This window comes from Cavia porcellus, unplaced genomic scaffold (genome assembly GCF_034190915.1).
Source record: "Cavia porcellus strain 051 isolate PalLab524CR breed Dunkin Hartley unplaced genomic scaffold, mCavPor4.1 scaffold_6, whole genome shotgun sequence".
NCBI lineage: Eukaryota > Metazoa > Chordata > Mammalia > Rodentia > Caviidae > Cavia > Cavia porcellus.
In genome coordinates, this window is record NW_026947489.1 from 82,132,935 (window position 1) to 82,143,559 (window position 10,625).

General features: G+C 47.2%; 2 long non-coding RNA genes across 2 annotated transcripts; one reads left to right on the plus strand and one right to left on the minus strand.

Moving 5' to 3' along the window:
* The first annotated feature begins 705 nt into the window (after positions 1–705).
* LOC106027035 (uncharacterized) lies at positions 706–4,297 on the plus strand. The gene is made up of 5 exons (XR_001200604.3): positions 706–935; positions 1,401–1,489; positions 1,711–1,786; positions 1,875–1,985; positions 3,822–4,297. It is a non-coding gene; the product is annotated as an uncharacterized LOC106027035 (long non-coding RNA).
* Positions 3,050–8,520, minus strand: LOC134476516 (uncharacterized). Its single transcript, XR_010048232.1, has 2 exons — positions 4,463–8,520; positions 3,050–4,140 (listed from the first exon to the last, which is right to left on the minus strand). It is a non-coding gene; the product is annotated as an uncharacterized LOC134476516 (long non-coding RNA).
* Between the last annotated feature and the right edge of the window lie 2,105 nt (positions 8,521–10,625).

The following is a 10,625-nucleotide window of genomic DNA, read 5'->3' on the forward strand; positions in this document are numbered from 1 at the left end:
AGATTTTGGTACATTTCGGATCATTAGAGAGGATTTGTACCTATACATGGTACTGTTTTCTTTCCCATTCCCCTCCTGTCCCTTCAACGCCTCCTCCCCTTATCCATTTACAAAATTTCATTTCCAAGTTTTCTTTCTGTTTTGTGTTAAGTAATCAGATTTACAGTTTTTTCCCTTTTTGCTTCTTGATTTTTGAGTCATAATCAGGAAAGAACTGTTGAGTACATTGAAAAAAAATCACCCAACGCTTTTTTGATATAGGCGTTTGTTTCTGCCATCAGTTGCTGATTTTTTTTTTTTTTTTTTTTTGTCTTTTTTCCTTTTTATTGGTACCGGGGATCGAATTCACGACCCGCTGCTTGCAAGGCAGGTGCTTAGGCCACTGAGCTAAATCCCTAGTATCCTGAGCTTTGACCCGTGGCCCCGCCCAGCCCGGCGAAGGCGCCAGCCAGGCCCGCAGCCACAGAGCAGCGCGCGCTAGGCCAGGCGCCAAGGTCTAGTGGTAAAGGCGCCAGAGCCTAGTGCCCTTAGCATAGCTAGCCAGCGGACGTTGCTCTGCGGCCACGGGACCCCGCCCCCGGCCTCGCTCATTGGGCAATCCAGCCCCCGGCCTCGTTCATTGGGCGCTCCGCCCCGGCCCCCCCCCCGTGCCCAGGTTTGGCCCCGCCCCTCTCTGCTGGCGCGCGGCCCCATCAGTGTGTTAACAGCTCATAGCACAGCTGGAAGGGGAGGGTGTAGCTGTGCAGTCCCGCCCCCTGCCGCCTCTGGAAAGGACAGTACTTGCCACTGTCAGTCCGGCCCTTCCGGCCTGTCGCAGGGAGCGGTTCTTTGCGATGGATGTGGTGTCAGCCACTGGGTTCGGGGTCACCGTGTCCCGGGGTTTTCCCAAGCTGCTGCAGCCTCTGCAGATACTGTACGCAGCCCGGCTGCTGAGGGTGAGGCCGGGAACCAGGGCCGGGCGAGGGGCGCGGGTCGCCCACCAGTGGGAGCAGGCTGCGGGCCCCTATAGGTTTATCAGCACAGGAGCTAGAGAGACAGCAGTGTAGATCAGTAGCCTGAACTTGCTGTTTCTCTTTGCAAATGACATTCATTTGAAGTGATTCCATTGTCAGAGAACAAGTGCCTTTTGTGAAGTGAGCCTCTCCAACTATGTAAGATTTTACTGTATCTCCTGCCTTTGCAGTAAATTGCTATCTCATCAAAACAAATGTTACTATCGTTTTCTTAAAGTTTAACAGTGTCCTGTGCACTGTTGCTGTTAGCTGTGGGTCACTCTGGAAAGGCAGATAGCTGTGCAAAGCTCTTTCTCTCACGGAGCCTCACACGAGTCCTTGCTGCTGAGACACTGTGCAGCTCAGTTCCATTTAGTGCTCCTAATACTGGCTTTTTCCTCTTTTTAGTCACTGAACAGCAGATTGCTGAGAAGCTGAAGAATACTACAAAGGACAATGCAGAACTTGTCAAAAAAGTGTCAAGTTATAAACAGAAGGTAGAACCTGTTTCATGGCCCCTCCTCTAGCGTGTCTGTGGTGTAGCTCAGTTATTATGGTATTTTGAAGGCCTATGTTCTCGCTTCATCATTTCCCCTGAGCCCTCCAGATCTTACGCACCATCAAGTATAAAGCAAACGCTCTGCTGGCTTCCTTGGAACAAGGTTTTAGTAGCACAGTGACTTCTGTTACTTAGTTCTGAATGTGTTTTTTTACATAGATCAAGGAATCAAAGAAGCTTATTCAGGAGACCAAGAAAAAAGTCAATTCCCTGTCATCAAACAATTAAATACAAGGTAAAAGTCCTTCTCTTTTTGGGATTATAGTCTAAAAACAAAAGCAAGCATTAATGTGTATTGTTACTTTTAATATCTTTTCTTGTAGGCTGAAATCAAGATGCTTAAAGAAAGCAATAAATTTCTGACTGATATTGCCAAAACTCTTTATGTTATATTCAAATCTGAGAGGAAATGAAACGTGAAAAATCAGGATTTGGTGAGTTCTGCTGCTGGGTGTTACTACAGTTGTATTTTTAGCTATTTCATAAATTAGCTGAACTGTTCCCATGCTGTTAACTCCTTAAGATTAGGAATAACACAAATGAACATGCCTGTACCCATTTTGTGGGTGTTTTAGTACTAACCCAGTGGACCTTTTCATAGGCACGGGAAGTGTTTTGATCCTGAATCTTGGATAATTTCATAGCTGTGTCCTCCAGAACACACAGAGTCACTAAGAAATTGAGTGGTTGAGTAGTCTGTGTAAACTGGTTTTATTTCACAGCAAACTCTGTGCCTTTTGAATAGTTTTAAAATCCCCTAAGTGGAAATGTAGTGAGGAGAGTTCTCATGCTTCCCGCCTCCTGTGTGGCCTGGTCCTTTGCTCAGCACAGACGTGGTAAATTGCCCATTTTCAGTCCTTTGTGCACCATGCTCTTTGGCAGGAAGTCATGACACACAACCTGAAGTTAAGAGAACGGTGGGTTAGGGTCACCCCTTGAACCAGGATTGTCGTAAATATTGAGAAATTTTGCACATGAGATTTTTCTGTTCCCCCAGAAACACTTTTTCTGTGTTGTTTGGTTTGGTTTTGTCTTTTTGAGACTGGCTTTTGTTATGCAGTTCAGGCTGGCTGTGAACTCACTTTGAAGCCTAGGCAGGCCTAAAACTCTCCTCTCCTGCCTCAGCCTCCCAAGTGCTGGGATTACAAGCATCCACCACACCCAGCATTCTTACCATACATACAAGAAAATGTCTAAAGTGATTTTGGACCTTATTTTTTGGTGCCAGGAATCAAACTCATGACCCAGTGCTTGGTGGGCAGGCACTTATGCTGCTGAGCTAAATCTCCAGCCCTTTTGGCCTTTTTTGTTTTCATGCCACCAGAAAAGCTGTTCATTTTTTGTGAACATTTCTTTGTTCATGGTTTGCTTGAACATTTCTTTATACTATGTTGAGTGGTCACCCCAAAGCTTGAGGGTACCATGAAATTCTTGACCTCAGTTTTTTCCCTCAGCTCTTTTTTTTTTTTAATTTAAAGAAAGACTAAACAAAACAGAAAACGGGTAACAGCTTTTAATATTCTGTTCTTATATTGAATTTCTGGGATCTTGATTATTATATGCCTGGATGTAGCTCTGTTTTGGTTGTAGGTGGCTGGAGTTCTGTATGCCTCATATATCAGAATATCATTTCCTTTTCTTATGTTTGGGAAGTGTTCCTTAATTAATTCTGTGAATAACCTTTGTAATTCCTTTGTTTGTATCCCAGATTCTTCACTTACATTCTTTATTCTCAAGTTATAGATCCTTCTGTCATCTTCTAGCCTTTGTATTGTGACTGCTTGTTTTCTTGTTATTTTAAAAGTTTTCCCTTTCATACTCCCACATTGGAAAATTGTCCTCCAGTTTGGATAATCTATCCGTAGTTTCTTTCAAGCTGATTTGTCATCTTTCCATAGAGTTTTTAATTTCCTGGTGATCTCTTTGAATCTGCTTCATGTATTCTATATTTTTTTCATATTCTTCACCAAATGGTTCTCTCCTGTGTTTGAGTTCCTCCCTTCTTCTGTCTGTGTCTGCTTGAGGGGTGCTGGGTATCTCTTTTATTAATCTTCTTATATCTAGCTTTATTTGGCTAAATGTTTCACTTTTGAACTCATCTATGAGGTCCCAAATATATCTCTTTATGTCCACTGGTGCTGTGTCTGATATAGCATGTTTGCTGTTTTCATTCTCTTTTGTATTTACCTGTCCTGGGTCAGTGTTCTCAGGGTTGGGGCCTGGGGCTTTTTGTTATTGCTTCATCTTCCCATCTTTTTTGCTTCTTCCAGGAGGCCCCAGTTTTCTTCTTTGTTGGTTACAATTCTTCTGAAGCGTGTTGGCTAAGGGGTGTGACACGGAGCAATTTTTATGGCAGACTGTCCCATTTTTGCCTGCTGTGGTTCCCTGTGAGAAGAGAAAATCAAGAGTAAATATCAGTGAATACAGGAAGAGACAGAACAATAGGGAGAGAATCACAGAGCTCAGGATTCTCTTTGCTTGATCAGGGGGTCATCTGGGGTTTAAAAGAATACTGTCAGCACCTTCAGAGTGACCAAACACATGGCAGTCAGCCTACGGGAACATGTGACCTCTCAGGTCAAAGGCGTCCTGGAAGGGAAAAGTTGCAACAAAAAGACAAGTGAAGAGACAGACCTACACAAAACAAAGACACAAAACCACTAGTACTGCAAAAAGTAAAACAGTTTTTCTCTGGCAAAATAAATGAATTGAGTCTGGAGGCTTCCCTTCAAATTCTGATATCAAAGTGGAGTGTGGCTCTATGGGGGTCCAAGATCCAAATGAGTCAAAAGACTCCAAAATCCAAAACCAATGATCTAGGATTCCCAGCAAGGATGAGGGCATGCCTTCCTAAATAAAGTTAAGACTTCGTGATATCACTTTAAATCAAATGGGAGTCTCCAGTACTTACTTTATAGGGAATCAGTCCTCAGGAATTGAGTCAGTGGGCTGTTATTTCATCCCGGATGAGCCCCCAATTGTGGTAGCCCATTTCCTGAGGTAAGCAGGCACCAGAGAAAACAATTTGGAAAAAGATTATTTATTAAAGCACAGGCCTGGCGATGCAGCCTTCTGGGGCCAAAATGGAAGACTGTGAGCCTTACAGCTAAGGGGCAGGGTTTTTATCTCATGAAACCACAACATCTGTCAGTTTTACAATGTGGGGGTATCACTGGCCCATTACAGACCAGGAACACGGTGATTACATTCCTCAAAAAGAAGCAGGGTTCAAGCAAGGCTTAGGTAAACAAGCAAGTCAACACTAGGTAAACATCCTCCCAGGATCTACATGTTGCATGGTTTCCAGCATTATCTAGAACCTTCTTTGGCTCCAGGGAATTTTTATGAGTCTAGAGGTTTTTACAAGTTTCAACACCAACCAACCAAACAATCAAAAAGTAAAAAACAAAAGAAGAACAAAATAGCCAGGTATGCTAGTGCATGCCTCTCATCTCAGCACTCAGGAAGCCGAGGCCTCCAACCCTGAGTTGGAGGCCAGCCTGGGCTGCAGCATGAGTTCAAGAGCAGCCTGAATTAGCGAGACCCTGTCACAAATCACTAAGAAAACTGATATCCTCAGAGATTCCCTGCAGATCTTAATATCTTTGAAGGCTGCCACAGCATCCCTCTGATTAGAAAACCATAAGTAGCTGGACATGGTGGCACATAAGCATAATCCTAGGATTCTGGAGGCTGAGGAAGGGGGATCACAAATTTGAGCACAGCTTGGGCACTCAGTGAGACTGTTTTAAAATTAAAAACAACAACAACAAACACAATACCAAACAGGGCTTGGGATATAGCTCAGTGCAAAGGCCCTGGGTTCATCTGGTAGTACCACACCTGCACAGGTATGCATACACAGAGACACACAGCCGGGAAGGAAGAAACAGAGATACAGACACAGATACAGACAGAGAAACATATTTGTTAAATACTAACATACTTAGCAAAGGAAAACTGGGAAAGTATCTTAATTCATGGAGTAACTCTACTGCCCCAAGCAGGATCCCACTGATCATTCTCCTTTATGAACAAACACACAGCACCCTTCAGCTAAGTATCTCAAATATTCATAAACCAAAGTTAGTAGGATATTGGAAGAAGAACAGATGCGGTGGTCCACCTCTGTAATCCCAGCACTCTCGGTGGCTGGGCCAGCAAGAGTATCGAGTTCACGCCCAGAACACAAAACGCAGCCACCTAGCGAGAACTCATCTCAAACTAAGAAATAAAAATAAAAAAGGGCTGGAAACAGCTCATTACAAATGCCCTGGGTTCAAGCCCCATTACCACAAGACAAATAAAAGAGACACAGCCACACAAAGAGGTTTTATATCAGATCCGCAGGACCAAAGTACATAAAGCATATGAAAAACAAACCATTTCATATAGATGGAAAAAGGATTGATCACTCCAGAAGGTTGCCTAAATTAGCTCTCCAGTAGGAAGAAGGAAAAAACACTTCCTAAGTATGTGCGTGTGCACGCATCAACCTTGCTCAGGTTAAATCATCCTGGTTTTTTTAAAATCACATAATGTATTCAGATGTAAATCTAAGTCACGTGCAGAAAAATGCAAATTAAAAAATTATGTTTGATAGGATTCTCTAAGCATGTTACCCAAGTCAGAATTAAACACAAAATTTGACTAGGTCATATTCAGAAATCTTCCCAAAGCAGTAAAACTCATAAAGTAAAGTTCTGGAAAAGTGGATACTTATAATGCACAGATTTAGCTGCAGTCTGTATAACCGAATATATATATAAGGCACCAGTAGGGCTAAGACTATGATTTTGTTTAGTTTCATTTTGTATTTGTTTTGTTGAGGCAGGATGTCCTCTTGCCCAGGCTACTCTCCAACTCCTCAGCTCAAAGTGCCCTCTTCCTTTGGTCTCCCAAGTACCAGGGACTCCAGACCCACAACCATGCCTAGCTCAACAGCATGGATTTTTTGTTGGTCTTTTTCTTTGTTTGAGGGTCTCACTAAGTGGTTCACGCTGCCCTTGAGCTCACTTTGTAGCCCAGGCTGGTCTCAAACTTGCAACGATCCTCCTGTCTCAGCTTCCTGAAGGCTGAGATTATAGGCATGAACCGCCACACCTGGCTAACAATATGGATTCCGATGCTAGAATGAACTGAGAAGAACACCTGGTCTACACTAAGTGTAATACACATCAGCCAGTGTTTGTGATGCTTAAAAAGCATAGACCTATGGTGAATAAGTACTCAAAAGAAGCCCAAATGAAAAGTAGTTGAAAAGCTGGGCGAGATGATGCACGTCTACAATTCCAGCTACTTAGCCTGTCAAGACCAGAGGATCAAGAATTTGAGGCCAGCCTGGGAAACTTAACAAGATCCCATTTCAAAATTAAACTTCAGGTAGCCCCAAGGATAGCTCGGTAGTACAGGGCTGGTCCAACATTAGCAAGGGCCTAGTTTCAATCCCCACTACTATTACTACTACTAGTACTACTACACACACACACACACACACAGAAGTGGCAAAAGATACACATTCATGCTCACAGCAGTATTGTTTCCAATCTCTCTCTCTCTCTTTTTATCGGTACCACATATGGAACTCACAATCTGCTTGCAAGGCAGGTGCTTATGCCACTGAGCTAAATCCCCAGGCCCTGTTTGCAATATCTTGACTGACAGAAACAACAAAATGTCCACCCAAAGACTAATGGATAAACAAAATGTGGACTTGTGCTTGGCCTGAAGGCCAGTCAAATAATCTCTTGACTCAACATGGGTCAAGATCTGGATTGGAGCCTCAGCACCACAAAGACAAAAAACGAATGTGGCAATGAGTACATCAGAGTACAATTCAGTCATAAAAAGAAAGGAAATTCTGAAACCAACTACAACAGCCATGAATCTTGAGGAAATTATGTCAGGTGAAAAACACGAGTCACAGAATATTACACACATGGCTTAGAGAGCTCAAGCTCATGGAACATAGAACATAGCGTGCTTGCCATGGCGCGAGAGAAGAGCTGTACTACACGTCTCAACAGAGAAAGAATGATGAGGAAGATTATATTAGGGAGCAAGTCAAAGATGAAAAACCTTAATGAAACTTAGCTGGGCAGCTACGGAATCAACTAGTTTCCTACCACTCCACTGCTCACAAAATAAAACTCGAAGTGTGATCGGATCACGGGGTTTGAACAAACCCAAGAGCTTCTGCTGAGTGGCCACCCATCCTCTCCTACCCCCAGTAACTGGTGGCTTTATGTGAGTCCCACCCAGAAACTACATGAGAATGAGACTCATAGCATACATGATCTTAGCCAAAAGACCAAGAAGCAATTATCATACTGTTAAGTCAAGCAATGTAGGCACTGAAAACATATTTGACCCGTCCTAGAAGAGCTTCCCTGACCTACCAGGCTGGGAAGAAACAAATAGCCAGAAGTACTAAGAAAGCATCCTAGGCGGCCTGGCATTGAGGCACAACAAGCCTTGAATCCCAGCTACTCACAAGGTTTGGATTGGGCAAGTCCCAGGCCAGCCTGGGCACATTGGCCAGACCCTGCAAGAAAAAGGGCTCATGAGGGAGTGGTGCATGGTAGGGCGCCCCTTGCTTGGTTCCATCTTTCTTTTGAGGTGTCTCTCCCCCTCAAAAAGTGACGACCTGGGGTTGAATGGTGGCTTCAGGTCAACTAAGGTCTGGACTGTGGTGGCACTTCGAGGAGCATCTGAAAGGAGTGGCAATTGCTACCCTGCCCAGCGCACATCGTGGCCATCCTCAGGACTCAAGGGGCTCTGATTTGCAACCCTTCAGTAGTTTTCAGCTGGAAAGAACATGCAAGGCTAAGAAATAAGAACATTCACCCAAGGGGGTAGGGAGGGAGGGAGCCACTTCCCCAGAGCCATCACGCTGCACAGGCCAGGAAGCACTGGAGACACCTTTCAAACCCCCTCCCAACTGCCAGAGACTGAACCAGAACTACACCCCACCGGGGCACATTTGTGAGGCACTGACCTGCTGGCTCCAAGACGCCTTCTCCACTCTGCACCTCAACAGGAAGGAGTCCAACCCAGGTCTCTCAAGACTCATGGAACCCAGGGCAGCTCCCGGCTGGGTGGTTCCTTGCTTACTTTGCCAGCTGCTTCTCTGGTGAGGCCTGCTGTGAAGCACCTAGGGTCTCAGTGGCCTCCATGCTGCATCCTGGCAGTGGGAAGGCGTGCATGGGTGCAGGGAATGAACATTGACAGCCCTCCTTGTGGCTTTGGGGAGAGGTGAGAATTGACCCACAATCCCCCGCGAGAGTAGGAAGGCAGGAAGGCAGGCAGGCTAGAGAGATGGCTGGAGAGAAGAGTCCAGAGAGTGGAACCTGAGTGCACTTTGCAGTGCAGATCTGTAATGCCACCACGGGGGCCCCAGCAGGAGGGCCAATTGTGGGCCAACCCTGTCTACATAATGAGTTTGATCCCAGTCCAGGCTACATAGTGTGTTTGAAACCAGCTTCCATAAAGTAGTGTGCTCGAGGCGCTCTAGGCAACAGGCCTTTCTTCATCTCGATGTCTCACACAGGGCTAGAATGTGTCAGGATTATGCTTAGGTGAGCTGTTTTCTATTATTGCACACACACACACACACACACACACACACACACGCACAAACCCCACACTTTGTAAATACATGACAGAAACCATCGGTTTATGCGGCTGCAAACAAAACCAGTATGACAAGGATCGCCACAAATCAGGCATCACTCCTCCAGGATGCTGTGTCTCAATTCGCTGCACCCTTAGGCTGCACACACAGGTGGCGGCGTGAACTCGGCTCCCAAGGTGATCGCTGCCTTCGCTCCACGCCACTTCCTCAGGACAGTCCGCCCCTGTGCCGTCCACATCGCGCTCCTGCCTGCTGGTCGGGTACGGCTCTTCCGAGGGGACCCACAGCCCGGCTCCCACCGGAGGGCGACCCGCGCCCCTCGCCCGGCCCTGGTTCCCGGCCTCACCCTCAGCAGCCGGGCTTCGAGGGCCGCGTACAGCATCTGCAGAGGCCGCAGCAGCTTGGCAAAGCCCTGGGACACGGTGGCCCCGAGCCCAGTGGCTGATACCGCGTCCATCGCAAAGGACCGCTCCCTGCGGACCGGCCGGAAGGGCCGGACTGACAGTGGCAATCACTGTCCTTCCCAGAGGCGGCAGGGGGCGGGACTGCACAGCTACACCCTCCCCTTCCAGCTGCGCTATGAGCCTTTAACACACGGTCTCCAGTGCGATGGGGCCGCGCGCCACAGAGAGGGCGGGGCCAAACCTGGGCACCGTGGGGGGTCGGGGGAGCGCCCAATGAGCGAGGCCGGGGGCGGGGTCCCGTGGCTGCAGAACAATGCCCAGCGGGTAGCCGCGCTAAGGGCGTGAGACTCTGGCCCCTTTACCGCTGGACCTGGGCGCCAGGCCTCGCGTCCGCTGCTCTGTGGCTGCGGGCCTGGCTGGCACCTTCGCCGGGTTGGGCGGGGCCACGCGTCAAAGTGCAGGATATAGACCCCTGGCCGCGGCGGGTCACCTCAGAGCCCGGGACGCAGGGGGCAAGCGGGCTGCGGGGCTCCAGCGCACCGCGGCTGGCCGCTTGGCAGGTGGCGAGCATCATAGGTGACGGAGCCTCCCCACGTTATTCACTGTGTGGACTAAAAGGGGCTGGGGATTTAGCTCAGTGGCATAAGTGCCTGCTTTGCAAGCAGGCAGTCGTGAGTTCGATCCCCGGTTTTTGAGTCATAATCAGGAAACACCAATTGAGTACATTGAAAAAAATCACCCAACGCTTTTTTGATATAGGCGTTTGTTTCTGCCATCAGTTGCTGATCCTTTTTTTTTTTTTTTTTTTTTTTTTTTTTTGTCTTTTTTCCTTTTTATCAGTACCGGGGAAAGAATTCAGGACCGGCTGCTTGCAAGGCAGGTGCTTATGCCGCCGAGCTAAATCCCTAGTGTCCTGAACTTTGACCCGTGGCGCCGCCCAACCCGGCAAAGGTGCCAGCCAGGCCCGCAGCCACTGAGCAGCGCGCTGGAGGCCAGGCGACCAGATCCAGCGGTGAAGGGGTCAGAGCCTCGTGCCT